General features: G+C 36.2%; 1 long non-coding RNA gene across 1 annotated transcript in view; it reads left to right on the top strand.

Annotated features, from left to right (window-relative positions):
• The window catches only part of LOC143223712 (uncharacterized), a 55,144-nt gene that overhangs the window by 9,475 nt on the left and 34,389 nt on the right, over positions 1-11,280 (top strand). The gene's annotated exons all lie outside the window — the stretch shown is intronic.

Here is an 11,280-nt window from a genome sequence, read left to right as displayed (position 1 = left end):
GAAGAACGGCATTGGTTAACACAGCATTTAACTTTGCTGATATTAGATAGAATGTGTTTTATAATATTGCTTAAGAGAGTGCCACCTAGCAGAAATTTTCTAAATCCGTCAGTAACTTTATGACTACAAAGAAAACATCGTTGTTTTTTACTGTTTGTTGTTGTTGTTTGTATTTTGTAAGAAACAATAATTCCTCAGTTGGTTCAAAACCTTGAGGTTTTGAAACGTCTAATACCTGAAGAGAGTAAATTCAAATATCATTTTCCAGGAACTTGTAACCTCAGGAATGTGTTCGAGGACTTTTATATGCAAAAACGGATCGTTTGGGTTGAGAAAATATTTTACATAGAAGAGCGAACAACGTTTCGACCTTCTTCGGTCATCGTCAGGTTCACAAAGAAAGAGGTAACTGACCGGAAGCTGACCACATGTTTGAAAGGGGTTGTGTAACTGTGTGTCGAAATGTAGAGGGCGGTATTAGATGTTTGAATATATAATTGTATTTATTTTTTTATATTAATATAGGTATAAAGGCGTGTATGCCTATATTAATATAAAAAAATAAATAAAATTATATATTCAAACATCTAATACCGCCTTTATTTATTTTTTTATATTAATATAGGTATAAAGGCGTGTATACAACCTTTACACAACCCCTTTCAAACATGTGGTCAGCTTCCGGTCAGTTACCTCTTTCTTTGTGTACCTGACGATGACCGAAGAAGGTCGAAACGTTGTTCGCTCTTCTATGTAAAATATTTTCTCAACCCAAACGAGCCGTTTTTGCATATAAATTTCTCAACAAGTGGGTTTCTCGACATTACTGTTCGAGGACTTTGTTTTCCCTCACTCTGGTATCTTGTATTTAATATATATATATTTATTTCCTCATATTGGATTTGTACCGGAGATTTTTCACCTGGCGAGTGTTTCACTAACTAATCTGAAATGTTGACCCCAGCATTTCTAGTAGATCACTTTCTAACAAACAAAATTTCTGCATAAACAGTGAGTTTAGGTCATACGTACCTTACGGAAGTGTTTTTTACAGGTTTTCATACTAGCTTGTTATTATCTTCAAACATTTCCATTTTAGATAGTTACAAGTTCGGTGGGCCCGGCATGGTCAGATGGGTTAAGGCGTTCGACTTGTAATCTGAGGGTCGCAGGTTCGAATCCCCATCGCATCAAACATGCTCACCCTTTCAGTCGTGGGGGCGTAATAACGTGATGGTCAGTCCTACTATTCGTTGGTGAAAGAGTAGTTCAAGAGTTGGCGGTGAGGGGTGATGACTAGCTGCCTTCCCTCTAGTCTTACACTGCTAAATTAACTTTGCGCGAAATTAAAAACAAACAAACATACAAGTTTGGTAATTCAAGTGGGATGTGACTGAGTTGTCGAACTGGTCCTTCAGCAACATTCGGGATTTTAGCCTTTTGTCGGAGAGATCCGTATTGTTCTCGGATAAACACGTTAAACCAAAATCACAATGTTCCGTTGATTTCATTAACTGATGAGTAATATTTGGAAATAAAATATTTAAACATCCACTTAAATTTGATATACCATTTTTATAACTATATTTTTGTAGAAAAGGACTACATGAGGTGACCTATGTGATTGTTGATAAGAACCACCTGAGGTGACCTACGTGATTGTTGATAAGGTGTTTATGTGCTAACCTACGTGATCATGTACAAGAACTTTTGGGCGGTATGAAATTTACACGAAACATTTTTAGGCCATCTCTCACATGTTGAAGTCAAAACCGTGCAGTAAAACCGCTTCAGACTTATTTTGACAAACCGTGAGGTTATTTAGAATTTATCTTCACTACGTGTGCTCAAAGTACATCCGTAAAGAATTTATTAGACATATTTTGTTTTTTTACTGCTTTTTCTGAATCATGGCTAATATTCAGTTTAACGAAACTAGAGGCAACGAGAAGCTAGTTACAAAACAAAGGCACCTTCAGAAATCCGAGACAAGACTTAGTAATGGTTACACATCACAAGATGCAAGGATAACTGAAACTCTATATAAACTCAAAACTTTTTTCTTCTTTGTTTCAAGTAGATGGCGTAATTGAGAAGAAGAGACATACATGAAAGGAATCTTTGTTTAACTGTAAACGTATTGTTTGTTAGTGACTTGAAAATATCAAAGAGTTTTAATGGAACTGGTAACATTAACTTGTAAGTTTCAAGTTGACCTTTGACATCATTCTCGAGCAAGTTTCTCCGAAAAAGACACACATACACCCACAAAAAACAAAAGAACAACAGGTTTCATTTGGAATAATTTAAGTTTACGAAAAGAGAAATACATGATAAAGCTACAAACTGATGAGTCAACGCGTCCTTACTATTGTAAATGCCTGTTTTATTATCTTACATGCTTCTAAAGAGCCTTGAATTAGCCACATCGGGCTATCTGCTGAGTTCACCGAGAGGAATAGAACCACTGATTTTAGCGTTGTAAATCCGTAGAGATTCATATGAAGATTGCTTGCTTTGATCAGAAGTTGTTGATATTATATATTCATAAGGACTGGCTCCTACTTTATTGAATTAAGGTTTCTGATTTTTTGAAACTTATTTATTAATACGTGTAATGTAATGTTGAGAAAAAAAGACCCCACAAACAAAGGTCAGTTTTATTATTATTCAGTTCAGAGAATAGTTGCTACTTCCTATGATTCTCATATCTGAAATGACAGGTTTTTGGTCCACACAAATAAAACATGACGACTTGAAAATGAAAACCGACTGATTTTGACCTACCCAATAGACCCTTGTCAATGGGAACCGTGTGCGAAAAAACAACAACTGCCATTTGAAAGATTACAATTGTATATTCTCTCGATCACCCCTGAATTCTAACTTTTTAAAAAGAAAATACGAGATGAACAATGACCATGTAAACAATACTGTATGTTATGTAACAGAACTATGACTGTGTAAACAATACTACATGTTATGTGACAGAACCATGGCTGTGTAAACAATACATTTTGTGACAGAACTATGACTGAGTAAACAATACATTTTGTGACAGAACCATGGCTGTGCAAACAATACCACATGTTATGTGACAAAACATGACTGTGTAAACAATACCACATGCTATGTGACAGAACATGACTGTGTAAACAATACCACATGTCATGTGACAAAACATGACTGTGTAAACAATATCACATGTTATTTTTCTCTTGATATGATAATAAGATGTTAACAGACAATCACAGGCGTGCAATTTTCCATTGAAACTGTCCTGTTCTGTGACGAACTGACACATAATTATGTCTTACTCTCTATATTACGAGTGATGTATGAAGAACGCACACATACACGTACTAACAAGATTCAACAGCGTCAGCCGTAGTTTCTATATCGTGTGAATCGTGTCCATTCTGGAAGTAGCGTGAGGACAGACACCTTGTATACGTAAATGAGAACACATGACACTAGGAATGATATAATTTACACGCCTAATTTTATCATCATAGTACATGGAGTACATGGAGAGAAAGAGGTAAGTCACTTTTAGCTGTGAACATCGAATTACTACATAAAAACATATTAAATAAAGTACTGATAGTAATAGTTACAGGCATAGTCACCTAAATAAATAAAGTACAGTTTTCAAAGTCTTTTCCTTTAACACAGTTCCTTCAATATAAATTTAAATATGATTTTCGAATTTCATCATATCGAGTTAAACACTTATATTGGACTGCAACGGGCTTAACCAAGTGGTTAGCATGTCAGACTGAATTATGTTTGTTTGTTTGTTTAGAATTTTGCCCAAAGCTACACGAGGGCTGTCTGTGCTGACTGGATTCTATAGTACACTATTCCCTTTCAGTTGTCAGAAAAACTGTGGGGCAGTGGGAGCGTTATAAGAGTGACAATCAAATCCCACTATTTGCTCTGATGAGAGAAATTTAAGAGTTGTGGACGGATAGTGTATGTTGGCTGCTTTTTCTTTAGTCTATCAGTTTAAAATTAATGATAATTACCCAAACAACCTTTGTATAGCTTTGTGCCGACATTCGAAACAATCCGTTCATAACTGAAAGTTTGACATGGTAGAGAAAATAACATAAGAATTTTACATCTCCTGAGGGCCAGGGGGTTAGGGGCGCTCGACTTGTAATCTGAGTTGTGGTTTCGAATTCCCATCACACTAAACATGTTCGCTCTTACAGCTATGGGAGCGTTATAAAGTGACGGTCAATTCCATCATTTGTTGATGAAAGAGTAGCCTAAATGTTGCTGGTGGGTGGTGATAACTAGCTTCCTTCTCTCCAGCCTTACATTGCTAAGTTAAGTATGGCTAGCGCAGATAGCCCTCGTGTAGCTTTGCGCGAAATTCAAAACAAAGACACTTCCCAACAAATTATTGACAAGATCACGTGGGCTGGTTCCTGAATATATATATATATATATTATCATAACAACATCTTTGAAGGTTATTTTGAACTGTTATCTTAGAGTGAATGAAAAACCTAAGTTGTCTAAACCACATGGAATATTGTTCACCTTACAATCAGAAACGGATTACCAGCAAAGCACCCAAGTGATGACGTAATGCGCTCTAATCATTATAGGTTTTTGCTTTCTAATGTACTGATTTATGAGATCAAGTAATTGTCTTGTATAAAGAAGCACGTTATATTAATTTGGTAATACTCAGGTAAATAAAGATTTATAAACATTATGAAGTGGTTTATTTTTTAGAGTCTTATCACATGCTTCAACGAGACACTGGTTTGTCTTCTTTAGCAGTTAAAACACAAGGTTTTTCAGTGAGATAAACAAGGACAACTATCGTATCTGTGCAGTGACAATGAAATGCTCACGAGGTCACAAGCGTCACGATCTAGGCAGATACACCTAGTTGAAGCAGGTGTTTAATAGCCCCATATTTTTCTTCTAATCCGAGAGAAGGAATACACATACTCGCGCATGCGCATATGTAATAGACAGAAGAACTCAGAGAGTTTAAACTAGAATCGGTTTATCACCATCAAACCTAGAACCTGGGTGTGACTTCGTTTCTGTACGTAGGGTGAGAAGCATTCCAATAGTTACGAGACGAGGTTAATGTCATTACTGAAAGCTATAAATACAACATTTATTCATGAAATCTGGAAAATACGTAGGCTAGACAGCAAAAATAACGCGGGCAAAAATAGCCTCGGTAGAACTACCTACCATTCGTTTGTCACTATATTACACGTGGTTTCAGTTTTCTTTTTCAATGCATAAATCGAGAAATTATCGATTGACAATTTCTCTGGTTTGGTTTTGGAAAAGTATTCCTACCTTAAAAGTGTTTCGAATTAAAACATGTTATTAAAATTAACTCTTGGTGATTAAGGGAACCGATGTAAACATCTACTTTTCTTCAAAAATATAAACATATTGATGATAAAGATATATGACGACATTGATCATCAGGGTGGGTTTTACTTGTGTAAACTAGCCTATAAGATGTTCATCTATGAATGCAATGAGAATAAATAAGAAAAATAATTGAAATTTTAAAGAAAAGTAGGGGTCGCTGGTTATTCATAGAGTTGTGACAAGAAACATCTAAAACAAAATAAATGCTGCAATAAACAAATGTGCCAACAAGTAAAGTAACATCAGGCGGATAGATTTTAAAACTGTTGTAAATCTCTACTTTGTTTCTTTTAGCTGTACAAATCACGATGTCAGCTGAAGTAGGGATTTCAAATCATTATAAAATACATCCAACTACTAACACTTTACTGGTTTGTGTACTTTTTATAACAGAATTTATTTTGTTTTAGATACTTCTTATAGTTTCCGTTAAAATGTTTCTTTTTTCCTGCTTATTCGTTCAGTTTTTATTATGTATGTAAAATGGACACAACATCTAAGCTTTCGGTACAGCCATGTTTCTCATATCAATCACTTTTACGAGAATTAAAATTAACTTTACTTTGACCTACAGAGAAGTGTATAAATTCGTGATTGTGATTTTAATTATTGTTTCATTATGTTTTATAGCAGTATGCTGAGTCTATTTTAAAATTATTAATTTTAATACTCTTGTTTGTTTGCTTTTTATGTTATACCTAAATGAAGTATATACTTTACCTTTAGAAACTGTGACGTGTCTATCCAACGATATGTACCGCCATCTATTGTGCTGAATTTGGTTTAAAAGATATTTAAGTAGATGCATCATATCTCTGCCGTTTATAAAAAAAATCTGTATATGTTTATTGGAATATCAAAACGGGTAACTACAGGCTAGTCAAGTAAGTTGGAGAAATCTTGTATCGATAGTCCGGACCTTCCAGGGGTTAGACCCGTTGACGTGATCAAGTTGGTAGGTAGTAGAAAAAAAAAGTTGTAGTTTTATATATTTTTGAATTGTTAGACCGGAAATGTTAACGACCTTTTTAGCACACTATTTGTATATATGCGCATAACATATCGTAACAAATACCTTGAATAACTGTTGTTTTTTTCGTGTAGGAATTTAATAAGTAGTTTTCAGGCGCGTGAATTATTTGGATACCTTGTCAATCCTTAAGTGATTTAATCAGTATTTTGCTACGAGCACCTCTGCCCCAGTGATACAGCTGTGGTAAGCATAGCACAGATAATCTACTGTGGAACTTTGTGAATAGCTTCAAACAAAAAGCAACCATTTCAACACCGATATTTTATTTTTTCAAACAAATTCTTATGACTACACCTCGACACGGCCACTTCATAAATGTATTGAAACTGAGACTAACGGGACAAATATCTCATTACATTATAAATCATACACCTCATGGTCTGTGGTTGTACATTACTAAACACAAGTTTCGCGTGTCACGACCACCACATCACCTGCATATCAAGAACGCATGTGCTCAGCGGACCAAAGAATATTTAAGTAAACCACCGTGTAACTAACTACTTTAAGAAACATAAAACCTGGTTACTGATCCAGAAAAAAATAAAACCGCTAGAACTTAACAAGTTCAGTATCTGGTAGCGACTATTACCTGTTAGGCGTTGTCTCTGGGATGTGTTATTATCGATAATTTGAAAAATTATCTTTGATTGCTGTGGGATTAGGTAGCAGCTGTATGGATTACGTTAGTGTACACGCAACACAGTAGTTTTGTTTATTGTGGTTTCAACGCAAGTAGTTTCCATTTGTTGGAATTTAACCACTAATTTAAAATATTCCTCATACAGCTCCACCTGCTGCACAGTACATCAGTTATTAATGTACAGACCTTGCGATTTATCTATGAATCTTTTTAAAATCTTTATTATTATTATTATCTGGCGCGATTGTCGCGTGCCAGGTGCAGAAGGCGGGATGACCTCAGCATAGATTGAAGGTAAAGAAAATGTTCGGATTTCTAGTTTATCATGTTTTGAAGATTAATTGTGAAAACAAGATACACGGCTATTAAATGGTTCTACGGCAGCAGCACACCTGCTGTTTGTGCAAGTCATGCACCTTAGAAACAAGAAAAAGTGTGGCTTGCACGCGCGCTGCGAACATGACTCCCCCAGCACTAGCAGAGGTAGGGGGGGGGGAATTTCAAAACAAGCTATCTTGGATGGACCAGCTGTCGAATTGTAGCTATTGACCAAGCAGAAGGCCTGTCCCGAGGACAGACAAAGAACATCTGCGCTTTCGGCACGTGCCTCTTCGCGCCTTCTGTTCTCCCAGACTTTGAAAATATGCAGGATCGTTCTTTTACTTTTTATTTTTTCAGTTCATGCCACAAAGATACAGCGATTAGGAACATTATGAACACACACGCGTAGAATTAGTTATTTCTACGCATCCCTTACATTAGTAAAAACAGTACAATTCAAACTAAAGTAGAATGAACACATGCAAATGACCAAATGCCACGAGTTCGTATGTAGTAGTTGAAAGCGGTTCCAGGCTCTCGTCTATTAATTTTACGGCAAGTCCATATGTCTGATTAGCACGTAATATTATGCTTCACTAATTTAACTAGTACACTCGTGTTTCTGGTATTATTTTTCACGCTTGTCTCGTCAGTTTATAGCTGTATATCACACGTTTAAATGGTCTTTAGATGACGAAACGGATCCGAATCTGATACCGAAGAAAGAGACTCCATATTGTTTGTTAAACGTATCCACTACAATTTCATACTAACGAACCTCATGCTATTCCTAGCTTTTTAACGCAAACTGGAGTTTATTTTTAGTCGCTTGGATTAATCTAAATAAAGTACCGATCTGTGTCTTCATAATGAATCTTCACTACAGAAACTGGGGGTGCAAAACGTATGTAGGGGAACAGCTTTTACAGTGTAAGTCAAAAGAATATGTGTTATGTGTGCTTAAACGGAAACATAAATTTATAGTTTTAATAAAACTTATTAAACCATTTAGTTTAACTACGATATTAAATTGACATCATAAAAGGTGACATTTGTTTGTGAAATATAGAGAGAGGCAAATGTCCATTAACCTAGTTCAGCTAACTTGGAACACTGTCATCTGTTTGTCGGGCATTGATACACGTGCCTAAAGTTAAAATTATGTTGAAGAATTATTGTTGTTGGCTGGAGTTAAGCACAAAACAACACAATTGGCTATCTGTGCTCTACCCACCACGGGTATCGAAACCCGGATTCTAGTATTGAATATTCAGAAAAATACCGCTGGGCCCGGCATGACCAGGTAGTAAAGGCGCTCGACTTGTAATCCGAAGGTCGCGGGTTCGAATCCCCATCACACCAAACATGCTCATCTTTGCAGCCTGAGGGGACGTTATAATGTGATAATCAATCCCACTATTCGTTGGTAAAAGAGTAGCCCAAGAGTTGACGGTGGGTGGTGATGACTAGCTGCCTTCCCTTTAGTCTTACACTAGATAGCCTTCGTGTGAAATTCAAAACAAACCAAACCAACATACCAGTGTGCCACTACTTTACTCCAGAAGCTGGTGTCCCACAGGGAGGGGTGGTTAGTCCTATACTCTTCATCATGTATGTAAACAATATGCCATTGAAGGATCCGAATCATGGATTCTCTTCACAGTTCACTGATGATGTGGTAGTCTGGAAAAGTGCTACAACATCAACAATAGCAGCAACAAACATACAACCGCAACTAAATAGAATAAGCGAATACTGTCGAAAATGCATAATATAAATAAATACAGCAAAAACACAACTTATCGTCTTTACAAAATTGACAAAGTACAAAAAACTACAGCCTGAAATATATATGAATGGAACACTACTTCAGACTGCCACATCGGTAAAATTAGCATGGATTAAACATACAGACGAAATTAAAAGTAAAGTCTGGCGATGAACCAACTATGCTAGGAATCTAACTGACAAGAATAGTGAAGCATCTACAGACAACATACTAAAAATTTACAAAATATACATTAGACCAGTAATAGACTACGCAGCTCCAGCATGGATAACTGTAAACAACAAAATAATTAAAACCAAACTACAAACAATACAAAACACATTCCTCACAACAGCATACAGAGTTTCATGAACTACATCATCTCAATTCATACACAAATATTCGAACATACCAACCATACCAGATAGATTCCTACATAGTCAGTTATCACCATTAGATTCCATCTAGGAACATAGGGCCGCAATCGCTTGCGGATTCTTCAACAAGTATTTAAGTGAGTAGGTTGTTAGCCCACTACACCGAGCCGTCCCTAATTTAGCAGTGTAAGACTAGAGGGAAGGCAGCTAATCAGCACCACCCACCGCCAACTCTTGGGCTACTCTTTTACCAACGAATAGTGGGATTGACCGTCACATTATAACGCCCCCACGGCTGGGAGGGCGAGCATGTTTGGTGCGACGCGGGCACGAACCCGCGACCCTCGTATTACGAGTCGCACGCCTTATGCGCTTGGCCATGCCAGGCCCTCCTACATAGTACAGTAACGTATTTTGATAAAAATTGAATGAAAAACGAATTACTATGCGAACTAGACAGGTACCTCATACATGATGAAGATAGTCCTAAACAGCTCTCCCCGATCGACATATATTTTAAACATAAAACTAAATAAATGAAAAAAAATTATATACAAAGGCCACCAACAAGCTAGACATCTTACTGATAGAGAAAAACAATATCTATATATGTATGCTAGTAAATGGACAGGGTCGGAGTAGTTCAGTGCACTCTGAACCGAAAAGTAGTAACTAACACCATTAAACACTGCACGACCACACAAGCACAGAAAGGAGGAAGAGGTCAAAGAGCACCTGACCCTCCAGGGTACGCACATATCGTACCCAAACCTTGAAAGAGAGAGAGAGAGAACTGTGCCACTGGGGAGTTACGCTGTTTAAAGGAAAATAAAGAGCAAACCTAATGTTACTAAGAATCTTCAAACTTTCATCGTTTGATTCACAACTGGAATCCACTTGACAACTCGTAACTATATTGTTTCACATTCAGTCACTTTTTAAACTTTAATACAAATGTCACCAACTTTATACATTAACATAGGTGGCACTAGACCTGCGGGTATTATATAGTAAATGTACAGTTTTTTCAACAATAATTTATTGTTCTAAATATTTTGACTCTTACTTAATTCTGGTGATTCGATCTTTGTGTCTCTGATATCTTTCTAGAAGTATAAATCCGCAGACATACTACTGTACCACTGGGATGGGGCAATTGAAAAAAAATGACAAACATTTCAATGATTGCTTTATATGTTCTAAGAAGTTCAGATTCTAGGCCGCCACAAATACATGGCCTATCTAAAATCCAAAGGTTTCTGTACGTCTCATAGTTACTGCTTCTAAAACTCATAACTAAAACCTCAGAAAATTATTGGGTGGGGTGTTTTCCCCTTATATCATCAGCGTTTCTTTTGTCGAACCTCCTGGATTTATTGTCATAAGATTAAAATATTCCTTTTTCTCAGTGCCTTTATGGTTAGCTTAAATGTAAAATATTTAATCACACAAGTAATTATTAATCCAGTCCTGGATCATTCTTAAATGTTTCAATCATCAAAAGAATTTTATTTTTTTCACTTTTCGTGTAAGTGTTCTATATCAGAACGTTTATTATGATCATATTAAAGTTGTAAGTCTTGGGAAACCGTGTTTCACCTGTTTTAGCTAATTAATTTGTGATCAAAATGGAAGACACAGCTATTTCCACTTCAACCATTCCTCCTGAATTCTGGATCTATTATGCAGATGACATTTTTATGGTCTTTAAAAAAGAAAA

This window comes from Tachypleus tridentatus, chromosome 8 (genome assembly GCF_004210375.1).
Source record: "Tachypleus tridentatus isolate NWPU-2018 chromosome 8, ASM421037v1, whole genome shotgun sequence".
In the NCBI taxonomy this organism is placed as follows: domain Eukaryota; kingdom Metazoa; phylum Arthropoda; class Merostomata; order Xiphosura; family Limulidae; genus Tachypleus; species Tachypleus tridentatus.
This window is presented reverse-complemented; position numbering and strand designations above follow the sequence as displayed.